Genomic DNA, 16382 nt, shown 5'->3' with positions numbered 1-16382 from the left:
GCTTCAGATTACATTATTCACTGTTGTTTTTCCTGGTTCAGGTGTATACTTGATGTAAAAGCTGGAAAAAATTCAAGGCTATTGTAAAGTGCCATGATTATTTTTATTTTTATTTGCGAATTTGTGCAATAAGGCATATTTTACGTCAGTTTTGAATGATCCTCAACGAAATGGGCAAGGGTAAGCAGAGTGAAAAGAACTGTAATGGTTAGGCTGTCAGTCGAATGCTGAAAGTGGCAAAGAATGAATCGAGGAATCGTCGAGCGCATAGCAGCGGTACATACCGCACAGCAACGCCTTTCGGGCTAATTTAGTAACTTTATTCGTAGAAACTAGCTATCTGTGGTTGCGATCAGAATACGTCACCTGCGCTGCAGTGTTTAACATAGGTTTCACTAAAAAGTGCTTCGTGGAAGACAAACATTGAATATTTGATAGTGAATTTGCAGTGATTCGTGGAATTATTCGTTTTCCGAAGATGCACCCACACACCTTCACGCGAGGGAACTACTATAGCCACATTCGGTGCTGAAGTTCGTTATTTTTGCATCAGACGTGGTGCCTGACGGTCGGGCGAAACTGTATGTGTGCACCATGGCCGCGGCAGACGAGTGAGAATCGATTAAAGTGCGCTGGTTTTCATCGACCAGTGGTAACCGCTCCGGTCGACGAAATTTGCTAGTAGTTGTGCCGTTGCCGTTGGACGTCGCGTACGTGGATGTGTGTTCGTGCATAAAATTCGTTTCATTGATTGACATCATCGTGGTATTGCTGTTATTATTGTTGCTTCAATTGATTGGATAAAAACGAGATCATACCCGGATCGTCTGTGTTATTTATTTTGCATAATCCTGATTGTTTAGAGGAATCCATTGTTTTGTTGTGGTTTTTAGTGGCAGAATTGATTGATGCCTTCAGCAACAGTGTTGTATTGGCTGGAAAAGCGACGGAAACAGGAGTGTTTTAGTTGAAGTTTTAAACCGTGGAGAGTTTGTTGATACTGAAGAAACATCGGTGGTCAAATGTACTATCGTCTATCGAACAGTTTATTTGTTTAAAGATAGAAACAACGTTCATCGCAACCCACTTGATACTTAGTTTCATGTTTTGCAAACACTAGTTTGATTATAGGATAAAGCGTGAGTATTATTTTTGTTTAGTTTATAGCAAGCACAAGGTTACGGTGTACAAACTACTGTGTTGGAAAATTTAAAATAGATTTTAATTGAACGATTTTAACAAAACACAATTTAAACTTATTTACGAGATCAAAACATCAAATGTTTATTTTTATCAAAAACTAATATCTCCTAGAAGATTTGTGAAACTGAAAATGGCGTTAGTTAGTTTGTTGTCGCTAATTTAACCCTGGTTTTAACCGTCCGCGCGGGGTAAAAGGAAACATAAAGTCTCGCATACCAGTTGTCGTACAGTTGTCATAAGTATAAGTCATTTAATTCTCCTGTATACGAAGACGACTGGGAGCTTACCAGTTTGTTGAAACAATATCCAAAATAAGGGAATTACAGGCAAATAAAATAGCACCGAACTTTTCAGGAAATATTTACTCAAATCACGAAGACTCTTTAATATATAAGGTTAGATGAAGGTATAAAACAAGTTTTAATCCACATGGAATTCTGTATACTCATTGTGTACATTCACACTGTTATTCCGGAACCAGAAATCGTATGCTGGAATCTACTATGTAAACCTTTCATTTGAACGCAAAAATCGATGAGAAAGCGATGTGAGTTTCGTTATGGAGTTTTCGAGTCCAATTTCCGATACTTCCGGAAACGATATTTTGGCTCTTTTCGTTTTGATCCATGTTTATCCAAATCGGTCATCTCTTAGAAAATGATAAGTGTTACATTTTAAAATTTTTAAAACGATAAGAGTTCCATTTCAAAGTTTTTGGCCTTCAACTAACAAAACCTGCAAAATCAAAGAATTATATGGCTCGAAGCTAATTGAAACGATCTCCATAATCTTAGATTCAAATGCAAGATCTTGTAGTCCCATACCCTACCGTTTGAACTTCAGCAGGATCCGATTTCTAAAGTTACAGAATTAAAGCCAAAAAGTGAAAAAAAATGCACTCGACCTCTCGGGGATGACTAATTTGATTTGCTCAAAATTCAAATGAAATATTTTATGGTCTCATAGCCTCCTATTGAGTTTTATTCCGATCCGAGTTCCGGTTCCAGAGTAACAGCATGAAATTGGCCAAAAGGAAAGAAAAATGCGCTCAATTTTCTCTCAAACTTTAAAATTTATTTTCCCAAATTTTGATTCAAGTGAAACATCTTATAGGGTCTTATTTCGGAATCGAAATTTATTCAGCAAACCGAAGTTTCGGTTTCGCAATTACAGCGCTATCGTGTGTTACAGATAGCAATTTAAAGAGAGTGTTTATTCCTTCGAACTGAGCAATTATTCTGTTTTGCATATTTTGTTAGTTAGACTTTTCAAAGATGGCCTTACCGATTTTCACAAAATTAAATTTAAATATAAAGGTTTTATGGTTCCATTGACTGTTTTTATCCGTATCCGACTTTTGGTTCCGGAATTATAGAATGATGACTGATCAAAATTTCCGACCTACATATAAGTGACGATGCAAAAAAATGTTCAAAATCATCAAACATGTGTTCTAAACTATTTCAAATAACAGATCTTATTAGTGAAAGGGTAAACCAACCAATTTCGGCTATACCGGTCTCCGGTTCAGGAAGTTTACTCAAGTCGTATTGTATGAAAAAAATTACTCAAAAATACGCATAAGTTGAAAAATTTGCATGAAAACCGTATAATTTGGTCAAAAAAAAAACAAGTCACATAAATAAATCACAATTATCTGGAAAACAAGTCGGATAAATAAATCCTCTTATGATGGATGCAAAGATTACATTCGGACACACCCTCGAATTTTGTGAAGTTTGTAGATTATTTTATGTATATCATTATTAAGATCGTTCAGGAAAAATTAATGAAAATTTGATTTTTCCCGTTCCAAGTTTTTTTCAAGCTCAAAATATGCCCTATCTGCATTCATGCAGCACCTGCATCGCGAATAGGATATTAAGAACTTTAACTTTACCGAGTCATAAGTTTGTTGTTAGTCAACCGATTTTCGAAATTTGTTCACCAGTGGAAAGGTACTACTTCCAGAAATAAAATGCACTAAAAAAACGAAAAATAGGGTTGTCTAACCAAAGTTATTATGAAACCTTTAGACATATGACCTCAGAAAAGGTGAGACTTTTTATAATGATCGTAAATATCTCAAAATTCAAAGCGATGACCTATATATTTTTACACATCATTCGATTGCTAGTGATACCAGCTACAATTTTTGCCCAGCAATAATTCTTGCACTATCAAAAGAAAACCTTAAAAAATCGATGAATTTATAAATATATATGAATTTTTCATTTTTTTCACATGTTTTTATATAACTCAAAAATAAAAGCGATGACATTTACATTTTTCTACTCCAAAATATTGGAATCATTACCAGAAACAATGTATTGATGAACAAAATTATATATCCGTTTAAGGAATCTCAAGAAATTTGGAGAGAATTTTTATTATTAGGAAAATTTTGCCAAACAAAATTTTTAAATTATATGACATATTTTTTCATTATTCTAGGGTGGCTCTTATTATAAAGGTGACCCAAAAATTATTTTGCGGATGTGTTGATAGAAGACTATATCCTTCGGTAAAATTGTAGATAAACTTATATCGAGCAGCTTCGCTGAAGACACCATTGTGGTATCTCCAACGGTTTTAGTGTTACAACTATTTTTAAATATCAACTTAAGGTGTTCCTAAAAAAACAAACATTTTACTGTGGCATTTTTATTTTGCACTTTTCACGTATTAGGTATTTTTGCCTTTCTCATATAGAAAGGTTATGCAATCACTGTGAAAACCGACTTTTGAACCGAGGCCCGGAGGGCCGAGTGTCATATACCATTCGACTCAGTTCGTCGCGTACGCAAAATGTCTCTGTGTGTGTGTGTGTGTGTGTGTGTGTGTGTGTGTGTGTGTGTGTGTGTGTGTGTGTGTGTGTGTGTGTGTGTGTGTGTGTGTGTGTGTGTGTGTGTGTGTGTGTGTGTGTGTGTGTGAGTGAGTGTGTGTGTGTGTGTGTGTGTGTGTGTGTGCGTGTGTGTGTGTGTGTGCGTGTGTGTGTTTGTAAAAATTTATAAAATAGACCTAAAAAAATTTCTAAATAGACCTCAAATCTTTTCCAATTGATAGTTTTTATCAGTAAACGTTCAAACAAACCGATTTCGGTTATTCTTTTAAGAATCAAAGAAAATTATTTTGAAGAATACCACACATTTTTTTGATGACTGTCGCATTCAGGTAGCGTTTACTGAACCGAAGTTATGAGCAAAACTAGTTCAAAAATGGGTTATTTTTAAAACTGCTGTAACTAATATTGAGGCAAACGAAAAAAAATCCGTTTCTTGCATTTGACAGAAAATAATGTTTATAAAAAAAGGCGGAGGAGATATATTTAAAAAAAATTTTAAACTGTGTTCAAACATTGAGTTTTTTCATTGAAAAATATTCTAGTGACTGTACTGTAAGGCATTTATTAGCTACATATGAAAATAAGGTATTTTTGTCTTCTAGAGTGTTAAAACTAATTCAGGTGCATATTCGGGAAGATGAAGTTCACTCATGTTTGTAGTTACTCTATTTGATAATGTTATTACAGAATTTATCTGACTTTGAAAGCAATCCTTTGAATACATCCTCCAGATTTACTAAACGATTGAATTTTCCTATACTTTTGTATTGATTAATTTCGGCTTTCTTGCGCTTCCTCGCCGAACGTCGAGATCATGAGTCATCTCGATTTTTTTTAATCGACTCTGGGACTTTTAATTTTGAGATTTCCGAAATCGAGCGTCGAGTTCTGGTGTTATCTCGACGTTTCATGCAATTCTAAGATATTTGACATAAAAAATAAATTTCCGATTTAGGTGAATAAAAATTATGTTATGTTTTTGGTTAAAAAGTATTACCCTATATAGTATGAATTTCATATACAAAAGTAACACAAGTGAGGGTTTCATTCAGTAAAAAGCATTCAAACGGAGAGGTTTTTCGAGACGAAGACAACTGTAAGCTGCAGGTAGATTGGTTGGTTGGTGCTAATCGCAAAGGCTGCTGCAAAGCCAATATTCGAGGCGATTCCAGTTTCATAAGTATTTGGAATAGTGGGACTCACTTCACTGAAAAAGACGGCCTAACCGATTTGAGAACTGTTTCATTCTGTAGGTCAATTACGTACCCAGAGGGTGGGCCCAAGAGGCCATGGCCCCTCCCGAAATCAAAAACATTTTATTATTTAGAATGTCTCAGACATCTGTTACAGAAATAACAAGACAGTAAACGTAATGAAATTCAATACAATATCAGTTACAGTGGAAAAGTTTAAAGTGTGTGTTAAAAACAGCCGAGAATTAGGTACATAACCTAAGTAACTATTAAAACTTGTTGTAATATGTTGCTAATGAGAATTTCGTGTTGGGTTGAAATGTTGCTGGTTTGTGTCCAGGATATTCGCCAACTAAACACATTTTTTTTTAAATTAAAAATGTTTTTCAGCCAAGTAAATTCTGAATTTCAACTAATTTAATAGTTATTTTGGAAATTTTGTTGTTAAAATCAACTTATTCAAAAACAGTAACACGAATTAGGCGCAGAGCTAATTGTGGTCGTTCCGTGCATCTATCTATATATATATAAAAATGCAGAGATCATTCTTTGTAATCGCATCACGTTAGAACAGATGGACCACCGGGTTCGTACATCAAAAAAATTAGGAAAACTTGCCGGAAAAGTGGGAAAAATCCATAAAGTTGTTTTGTATGGATAATGGAATTTTCCATTGAAAAAGTCTTCTATGCTTGCTAGATTGATTGATGTTTGGCGCGCAACAAAATGCTCAGTATTTCGCTGTTGAAGAAAAGAATACTAGATCGTTGGAAAATCGTTTGGCGCGCAACGAGCAGTTTTGGGTGGAGACTTGCATGTTTGATCCATGCGATTCGTCATTTCGAGCCACTTGCTTAATTGGATACCAAAATTATTGTTTGCCAAATGACTTAATCGTGGAACGCATATGACTGTTCTTGCTATACCGTAAGCAGGATAAAACATTCTGATATCGTTTACCAGTAGATTCATTGTGTGCAATGTAAACAGTTAGATGAATAATGTTGGCTATCGTGGGCTTGAGTTGAACAAATCATATTATACAACGATTTATTATACGAATCAATGATAGGATTCTGCCGTTGAAATAATGAGGTAAAATATAGAGATTTTTTTTTCATTTAGCATGCTACAGTTCGTTCAGTCGCTTCGGGTACATTTTCAAGGATGGATTACTTAAAAGCGGACTGCTTAGGATGCTATTCATTACATTTGTAAACTGCTTAAGCCAAATCATTCCATTTTCAGAACATTGCATTACTTGACCAATTACCAAATGTAAATGTGGAGTAGAAAGGTTTTATTCATTGGCTTGAACGATAAGAAGAATACTGGTATAATCACTTTGCTAGAACAGAAAAATTGCACATTTTTTCATACAATTTTGTCTGATATTGTTCCACAGGACCGAACTCAACCATTCGTTAATTGTAGATCGAGTACTAAGCAAAATGATGTGGTGACTCGACTAATGAGACAACTATTGATACAATCATTAAACGAATTCAGTGTTCATGTAAAAGTTAATGGACACAAGAATGGACAGAAGAATGTTTAATTTTATCGGTAAATTGTTAATTGAAAATTAATCCTGTAATTGTCATGCTACGAACATTCATCAAACACGACTGAGTAATATCATCAGACTAGCGGTGAAGCAGTTGGTGGAAAATCGCTCCAAACAATTTTATCCGATAATCCCAAGGATTTACTATTAAATTTTTAAACGTCTTCAGTCTACAATTAAGCCTTAACTTGCAATGACAAACAAGTCGCTAAGGCAGCTTTCGGAAATTTGCAGAATCATCAATTTAATGTATTAATCCTGATCAGTTCTGCTCCACGCTTCATGTCGAAACCATTAGTTTGAGAGAGATCTACCATCTCTGTTCAATGCACTGACTCAAAGGATGAGATGTCGACCGGTGCATTTGTTTCATTTTTGCGTAACAAAAGCTTTTAACATGTTCACAATAATTTTTGATGACCTTCGGGCCGAGGTTAATATGTGAAATGTGAATTTGTCGTAATTCGTTTATTGTAGGCCAAGTAATCAGTATATAAAATAATAACGTTTGACAGTTCTGCTGTTCGAAAAGATAGATTCAAAAACATAATTTCAGACGAGACGAAGTTCGACGGGTCAGCTAGTAGTAAAATAAAAATGACGAAATACGAAACCTGGCGACAGAACTGCTTCAGAGACAGTTCTTAATTTGCAATCGTCTTCGTTCCGCGGAAATCGTTCTGCCAATTGAACTACTCTGGATGTGATGAAACCCAACCCACCAATCCCCAACATTTGAATGAAACAATTTTTCATAGGCGAACCGAACGAGCCTACGGAAACTAACGACTTGCACGCAACTGAACTAATTGATGTCACCGCCCATTTATTGAGGCGTTTATTCGAGCAGTTTCACATCTTTTACCGAAACTAGACCAATCAACATGACCCAGCCGGTAATCTGATCACGTCTCGAATCCATCCGCACGCATACCACCGGGGCGGTCAACCGAACTTCCATCATCGGTTCCGTTCAATCACCTCCTCTGGCGGCGGCCACCAGCAGCGGACAAACACGAACGGTCTGTGAACTTATTTTTGAGTTCGACCAATCGGACTAATCTATCTCACAGCCGATAAAGCAGTTTTGGATGGCTCGCCGGATAGAGATGAAGAGGTTCAGTTTCGTGAAATGATCTCTAATGAGACCTTTCTCCTGAGCCGTAGCGCGTCTTCGGGTCTCCGGTCTCCGTAGCCATGGTCCGTCCGGCACACGCGGCTGTCAGGCCCAGGCGGTAATAATTACCATTAAAGCGAAATTATGAATATGGTAACAACGCGTTTTTTTCTGTGTTTCACTCTCTTCTCGACAAGCTCGGCGCGAATTGATGCTGAGTCTTTGTGGCTACTGATAGGCTGTACCCGCATTACACCACGCGAACATCGAGAGTGCGAAACGGGGACGATGATTATTTTCGTTGCTGTTGTGTTTATGTTGGTGGTGGTGGTGTAGTCTGCTACAACTTTCCATTTCGAAATTCCAACATTTCGTGGTTGTAAAAAGTTCAATCGTAAACAGCCACAAGAGAAACTTTCGCAAATGGACAAACCTTCCGGCGAAAAAGATTACAATATTTCGTTGGCTTCGGGAAGCCAACGGCCAAGGAAAGATGGATTTTGTCGCCGGCGGGGTTGGCGGTACCGTTTCCGTGGCCGAACAAAAAATCCCGGAAAACAATAGAGCCGTATTCATTCAGCGTGGGTTCCACCGCAACAATAATACTAAAGTGTCTGCTTGAGGTTGGAATTTTTTTCCGCTGCACGAAAGAAAAATGCTAAAGAAGCAAAGCGGGAACCTGATACCTACGAATGCCGGGGTAAGCCGTCGCAGCAAAAATGGTAACACCACGAGAGTCTTCAAACCTGAAATGAAGTACTGCTACAGACCCAAAGAGAGAGAATGAAAAAGAGGTCACATACACACACACACACACACACATACCGATCCGAGCGTCCTCCAGACCAGACTGGTGGTGGTGTTGATAGTTTACCAGTCATCCGAAATAGCTGACGGACGACACCCGGTGGTAATGCAAAGACTGACTCGGGGTACCGCTAGATTTGATTTAATTATTCGTCGTTGTTTTTTCCTCTCATTTTTTTTGGGTTCTACTAGCTGGTATCGGTTTCAAACGGCGAAAGCTCCCCGCACGAGCTCACGGGTTTGAAACGGAAACTGCTCGGGTGGCAGAGTCGACTCATTGCAACATTCCCTTGAAGAGCCGATCTACTACATCGCCGTTGATTACCGGAAGCTGCTCGAGCGGCACCGATGAGGTGTAATCGGAGCGGACGATGTTACGAATGACCAATGCTTTTACCGTTCAATGTTTCTTCGTGGTGGATCGGATTTTCATCTCAGGTTGGTTTGTTTGAAGAAGTGTGAACAAAGATGAATTCAACAGTCTTGACCAAACGAAATTCTGAAAACCAACTGCTAGATATTATTTTTTTTTCACGTTTACGTACGTTTATTTCTCAAGGCAGTTCAAATAAGTTTTTCTTCGCCGTAGCATCACTTTTACATAGAATTCTCATCCCAATATAATTCTAATATATCCTCTTATTTTTTAAACATCATACACGCAGAGAAATAGAATACATTAGATTCAAATATATAGAGTCTTCAAGTCAACTCCAAACAATCGCTTGAATCAAATAAAACTTTTGAATTAAAATTTGAATCAAACAAAACTCTTTTTGAATCAAATTTAGTGTGGCTATGCATATTAGATTCAAACATATTGAGATATGGATTCAAATTTCAAAATTTTATTGAATCAATTCAAAAATTTATTCGATTCAAATGATTGTTACAGTACATTAAATGCATTTGAAACAAAAATATCATTGGATAGATTCAAATAAAAATTATGTTGACTCTTGAATTAAACTGAATAAAATATACTGAGTCTTAGCTTCAAATTAATGGATGTTGATTGAAATTTTTCGTCCTTGAATCAAATTCCAGAGATTATTGTTTCAAAAATATTTTCATTGAATCAAACATTGGTACTTTTGCTAAGATTTCATTTTGTTACATCATTCAAACGGAAAACTTCGATCGAGGAAGTAATAACTTTCGAAGCAGTTAACGAATTTAAACTATCTGCACTCTTGAAATCGTTCGAATTGTGTGATACTACAGTGAGTGCTTTCATAGGCTAGGTAGGTTATGAATTATGTATGTACAGGGAACTTACATGTATATTCATTCCAGAGAACGGTTTCATAGTAGAGCTTTTGGAAATTATTGAATGAAAGGAAGCAGAGGAGTCAATACCGCAACCATAGTTAGCTGAGTGAAATGAAATTCAGGTGGAAATTGAATGTACTTGAATTCAAAGCACAATATATTTGAATTTAATGCTCATTTTTTTTTTAATTTCTCTGTGCGCAGAAATAAAAATTTTTGGTTTGAAGTAAATATCAAATGTATTTGAATCAAAGGAAAATGAAAATAAGCGCCGATTCAAAATAAAATATCTTTGAATTCAAAGTGTAATATATTAAAATTTAAAATACATTTTTCTGTGTGTATTAGGTATTTCGTCAATTATCAGGTGTACAACTTTGCTTCCGCCGTTTTCCGATAGGTGACTGTACTGGCTGAGGCTGGTTAAAATACATAGATGATAATACCTTTAAAGTGATTGTGTACAGTGCCTATCGAATTGTCATCGCCGTTTCAGTGACAGTTGTTCTTGTTTTCGTATTATTCACGCTCGAAAATGTCTGTTTATGTGCCCAATTCTCGCCATTTGCGGGAAGTTTTACTTTTCTGTTAAAATTCGAAAAAAAAATGCAACTGAAGCGCATCGAATGCTTTCAGAAACTTACGGTGATGCTGCTCTGAGTAAAAGAACGTGTCGGGAGTGGTTTCAGCGTTTTAAAAATGATGATTTCGATGTCGAAGACAAACATGATGGTGGACCTTGGGGACGGGAATAGCGTGATGGGTAAGTCGATGCCCTTTCACGCAGCCCACCTGGGTTCGATTCTCAACCCCGCACATAAGGTCAGAAATTTTTCTGGTCCGAAGAGGCGAATGACCTTAAGGTTAAAACCTTTATAATCGAAACAAAAAAAAAAGAAAAAACCTTCAAAGATGAATAACAATTTACTACGAGCTCTTAAAACCGAAACGCAACTGATGCGCGTTAGTCGCACGCTAAAAGAAAAGCGGCCTCAGTATCAAGAGCGACATGGCAAAGAAACACGACAATGCTCGGACTCACGTCGCAAAAGTGGTCAAAAAGTAACTGGAAACGCTGAAATGGGAAGTCTTGCACCACACGCCGTATTCCCCAGATGTCACCCCTTCTGACTTCCACCTATTCCGTTCGATGGCACACGGCCTGGCAGATCAATATTTTCAATCCTTCGAAGAGTTGGAAAAATGGATTGCTTCATGGATAGCGTCAATAAGGACTCCTTTTTTCGAGGTGGGATCCGGAAAAATGGGAGAAAGTTGTCGCTAGCGACGGACAATACTTTGAATCATAGATCTGTAAGCACTTTTTCGTAATAAAGCTTTAAATATTGGAAAAAAACGGCGGAAGCAAAGTTGTACACTTAATAATATAAAATCTGCTCGAAAATATTATTTGAACCAAACGATTAACTGCTATAGATTATAAAATAAGCTGTTATATTTATAAACTTGGTTGATAATTTCATAACTATTTTGAGTTTGTTTGTATCATTACATCATTTCTATTCAAATCGAGCTATTAGATAAACAAATGGACGCAGTTGGAGTCAGAACTAAGTCTTTGAAGGGTCAATTGTTAAATTGAAACTCCAATTGATTTAATGAAATGATAAAGAAGTTTTATGTAGTAAGCAAGAATGTCACAAACTGGATAGTCCACCTTGGGTACGCAAAGAATTTATTAGTTGAGACCTGACATCACGATACTCCTCGAGTAGTATGAGTAGTGGATATGAGTCTGGACATCACACGAATGAAATCCCTACTCACATCCAGCCCTCTGAACCATGCCTTTGTCGATATTTTAGGAATAATTGAGTGCATCCACCGACCCAGATTATCTCTATCCCAAGAAGCTTTTCTGCTGGCTCATAAATTTCATTCTCAATAGCACCACATTTGGCTAAAATATCGGTTCTTATATTGCCTGGAATGGAACAATGAAACACAAACGCATATTCTAATGGAAGGTTTTATGGTCCCTTAGCTTGCTATTGGATTTTATCTCTATCCGACTTCTAGTTCCGGAATTACAAGGTAATATGTGAAAATCTAAGAGAAAACGCGCACTCAATTGTCTCAGAAATTTCCTAACGGATTCGCACACACTAAGATGCAAATAAAAGGTCTTGAAATTGAAACGTTGATCCAGATCCGACTTCCGGTTTCGGTATTACAACGCGATAAGGGAAAAAAAGAGAGAGATAATGGTATATGTAACGTAAATGACAAAACTCAATACCGCTCAATTTTCTTGTATATGGAATTACCGATATCAATCATTTTAGACTCGTTCAAAAGAAAAATTTGGTTGAGGGTCGACTTCGATGATCATATGGCTGAAATTTCATATTGCGGAGATATGATCGTACAAGTGACGTAATCGATCAACTATTTTTTGTCCATCCGTATAATTATTTCCGATAGTGAAATCTATGATTACGTTCAAATATATTATTGCTGATACGCTTGGTCTGAGAAATGTTGCCGAATATGTGACACAAACGCTGAAATATGCTTTTGTGAACTACCCGAATCATTCGGAATAAATTGGTGTCCAAAACGAGCCCATATTAGTGTCAGAAATCACAGCATTAGGTGAATTAAGAATAATTTTTTTCAATGTCGTTTTATCGGGAACAAAACTAAGCTGAGGGCCATAATCATCTCAGAATGAGATGAAATCTAATTTGTGGGATGATTTTGTTCAGTTCAATAACTAGATATACTCTTTAATTAATCGAGAATTTAATTTGGAAAAATTTTAGTGATCTTTTTTATATTTTAGTGGGGAACATTTTATTCTGCGGTACAAAGCCATGTATCTAAAATGATCAGCCTGGTTTTTAACCAGGCAGATCCACAATTACTAACTTGACACAATTTTGTTCTTATTGCATTAAAAACAATGAAACTCTAACACATATAGATACAATATTGACGGACCTCAAAACTGCGTATGACCATGTAGATCATACACTCTTACTTGCGAAACTTGAACCTCTTGGAGCATCACCTAGTTTTTCTCTGTGGTTTAAATCATATCTTGTAGATCGTGTCTATCAGTGAAGCTAGGAAATGCCGAGTCAATCAACTTTATCAATAAATCAGGTGTTCCTCAAGGAAGCCACCTAGGACCGTTACTGTTTTCATTATTATTTCATAACATTTATTTTTTCATCCCACCAGGAGGCATTTATATATGCTGATGACTTAAAATTTGTTCTTGTTGTGAGATCAACAGCATTCAAGAGCACTTAAACAATTTCTGTGATTGGTGCTATCTCAAACTCTTAATCATAAGCGCGTCAAAATGATCTGTGAATTCTCTCCAACGCAATAAAAGCTCAATATTCTGGAACTACACTATCTCTGGGGAAACGCATGAAAGAGCAACGGATTTCAAAGATCCTGGTGGTGTGTTTCTTGATGAACATGAACTTAGCGAGGCACATCTTGTCGATGATAACGCAAATAGGTGAATAATTCGACCGTCCCACGACAGAAAGGCCTTGTTTACTTTTTCTTTCACGATTTACCGAACTGATTTTATATTTGACGCTTTACTCTTCGCAAAACCTTCAAGGTAAAACTACAAGCTTTCGATTTATATTGGAAATTTTAGAAAATTTGCTATAATGGCTCCGTAATAATCAAAAGAGAAAGTAAACAAAGAGAGGCTCTCATTTGCAGTTAGGCCCTTTTGTCCTGGGACTATCGAATTTGTTGCTAATTAGTAATTTTGAATTTGCTGCTAATATTTTTTTGAGTACTTGGCTAAGTTCATATGAATTTTGAATTTGTTGCTCGTTTTCATTTAATTCATTTGAGTACTTCGCCAAGCTCATATGAAGTTAACGAAGCACCCCTCCTAAATAAGCTTGAAAGCAAATCGAAACCCAGTCGATAATTTATTATTTATTAGTTGCTATAGCAGCGTAGTTATAAAGTTATCATGATCATACATATTCACTGGGTTTCGATGTGCTTTCAAGTATATTTGGGAGGGGTGCTTCGTTAACTTCATATGAACTTGGCAAAGTACACACAAAAAAAAACAAATTCTAAATTGTCGTAATTAATTACCAACTAATAAGTAACACATTATCCACAGGGTTTCGATTTGCTTTTTAACTTATTTATCCCGAAGCATCCCGTTAACTCCATTTGAATTTAGCGAAATATTCGAAAATATAAAAAAACTTATTAGCAACTAATAAACAACAAATTATCCACGGGGTAACGATTTGCTTTCAAGCTTATTTAGAAGAGGTGCTTCGTTAACTTCACGAAAAGCTGAACAAAATAAAAAAAAACATTGAACAATTAAAAACGACTGTAACTAATTAGCAACTACTAAACAACAAATTATTCATTCGGTTTCAATTTGCTTTAAAGCGTATTTGGGAGAGGTGCTTCGTTAATTTCATATAAGCTTAGCAAAGTACTCAAAAATATAAAAAGACAATGGAACAAATTCAAAACTACCGTAACTAACTAGCAATTAATAAGTAACCAATTATCCACTGGATTTCGATTGGTTTTCAAGCTTTTTTAGAAGAGGGGTTTCGTTAACTTCATATAAACTTAGCGAAGTAATTGTGCAACAAGTTAAAAATTACCGTAACTAATTAGCAACTAAATAGCAACAAATTATTCACCTATTTGCGTTATCATCGGCGAGAGACGCCTCACTAAGTTCATGTTCATTGTTTCTTGATTCGCAGCTCTGCTTTAGACATCATTACTCCCATATAATAACTCAGGCGAAAAGAAACCTAGTTTCATTAGGAGGATCGCTAAACAGCTTGCGAGCTCTATATTATTTATAAGTTCGATCTATCCTTGAAGTCTCAGTACATGAATATTTGGTGTCCTTACACTAGTGTCTGGATCAATAGAATTGGAGTATTATATGCACAATTCCTTCTATTTACTTTTAGATATCTGTTTTTGCGTAATCCGTCAGAACTTCCACCTTACACTGAGTGCTGCCGTTTGGTCGATATAGACTCTATTGAACTTTTCCTAATGCAATGCAATCCCTATTCTGTGTAATATCAAAATTCAAGTTTCAATAGATTTATGAACTTCAGTTTAGTTTAGTGTTCGATAAACAGACATTGGAAAAAAATTAATTTAGGCAAGAAAGACAATTTCGTCTATCGAAAAATCATTATGTTTCACGTTTCGTCTTCGACTCGACAATGAAATAGTAGATTAAAGTGGAACTACTAATGCCATTTTGTAGCACAATGTAAACCACTGAATAGATACTTATTTTGCACCAAAGTGTAACCGTCAAATCAAGTGGTCCGGTACGTCAGTAACGATGTTGCATCTTGGTACCAAAATGTTTGTTTTAAATGTAGAGTTAACTTTTTGTTTGCTTAGCGATAATTGTTCAACGGTGATGTGGCATTAGCAACCCCAACATAAACTGTTAATGCAGCGATGAGTCGAAGACGAAACGTAGAAAAAAAACTAGAATATTCATGTGTACTAATTCGGAAACGTTGATATGTGGGATGATGTACTTCAAAAAATTGGAATAGAAACGACTAAACTTTGCTTCAAGCTATCATAAATGCAAATTTATAATCGATAATTATTTCTTTCCATGCACAGAAAAAACAATTTGAGAAACACACACACGCACACAAACACCATACAATCGTGTTGTCGCAGCATTCCCCATTAGTTTAATAACAGAAACGGCAAACTGACAACCATTCGAGCATTCACCTTGAACACACGTCCCTCGAGAGCCCACCGAGTCTTACGTTTGGTACACTTCCTCTACTATTTTTATATATACATAGCAGCATTTCTATATGCACAACCAATCATGGCGCCCCGAAACACAATCAAGTTGAACCACTTTCGAGATGAATCATCCAAACGGGTGAGAGCCGGCACTTCTCGAGATATTGCCTGCTTTAGCTGGCGATCGGCACCAGCTCTCGAGAGTTTGAGAGGCCGGTGGCATGCAGATATTCTCACGAACCGTCTTCCACTTGAACGCAGAATACCTAGTCAGCTTAGCGGAGCCCAGGCAGGCTGGCAGGCAGGTAGCTGCGAATAAAGCAACTGAAAATCCACAACCCGTAATCTCCGCCAGATTGTTGGGAGAAAATCGTTTGCTGTGTGTTGTAACGCCCCATGGTGGGCTGCCGAGAGGGCAGTAATGATTGCGGGAAATTTTTCAATTGTTTGGTTGTTCGATATGTTGTTCGTGAAGCGGCATGATTTTTTTTCTCAGTTTTTTGGACTAGTCAGTTTTTGTTTTGTGATGTTTTTATTCGTATAAATACCGTTGTAATCGTCGGTGGTTAGGTTGTTCGGCAAGGTGCAAAATAG

General features: G+C 36.6%; 1 protein-coding gene across 6 annotated transcripts in view; it reads left to right on the top strand.

Annotated features, from left to right (window-relative positions):
- Positions 1 to 16382, top strand: part of LOC131433716 (ADP-ribosylation factor 6) — a 67573-nt gene that overhangs the window by 1038 nt on the left and 50153 nt on the right. Inside the window, exons 1-2 of one of the 6 annotated variants that reach the window (XM_058600271.1) lie at positions 296 to 313; positions 894 to 1139. The exons of 2 other annotated variants lie outside the window; for them this stretch is intronic. The gene's annotated coding sequence lies outside the window, so the exon portion shown is untranslated. Of the gene's footprint in view, positions 1 to 133; positions 1140 to 16382 lie in introns of those variants that run through there. 3 more of the 6 variants (XM_058600269.1, XM_058600268.1, XM_058600267.1) reach the window with 3 other exon arrangements.

Source organism: Malaya genurostris, chromosome 3, assembly GCF_030247185.1.
Source record: "Malaya genurostris strain Urasoe2022 chromosome 3, Malgen_1.1, whole genome shotgun sequence".
Classification (NCBI taxonomy): Eukaryota; Metazoa; Arthropoda; class Insecta; order Diptera; family Culicidae; genus Malaya; species Malaya genurostris.
Note: the sequence above shows the minus strand (reverse complement) of the source record. Positions and strands in the feature narration are given on the sequence as shown.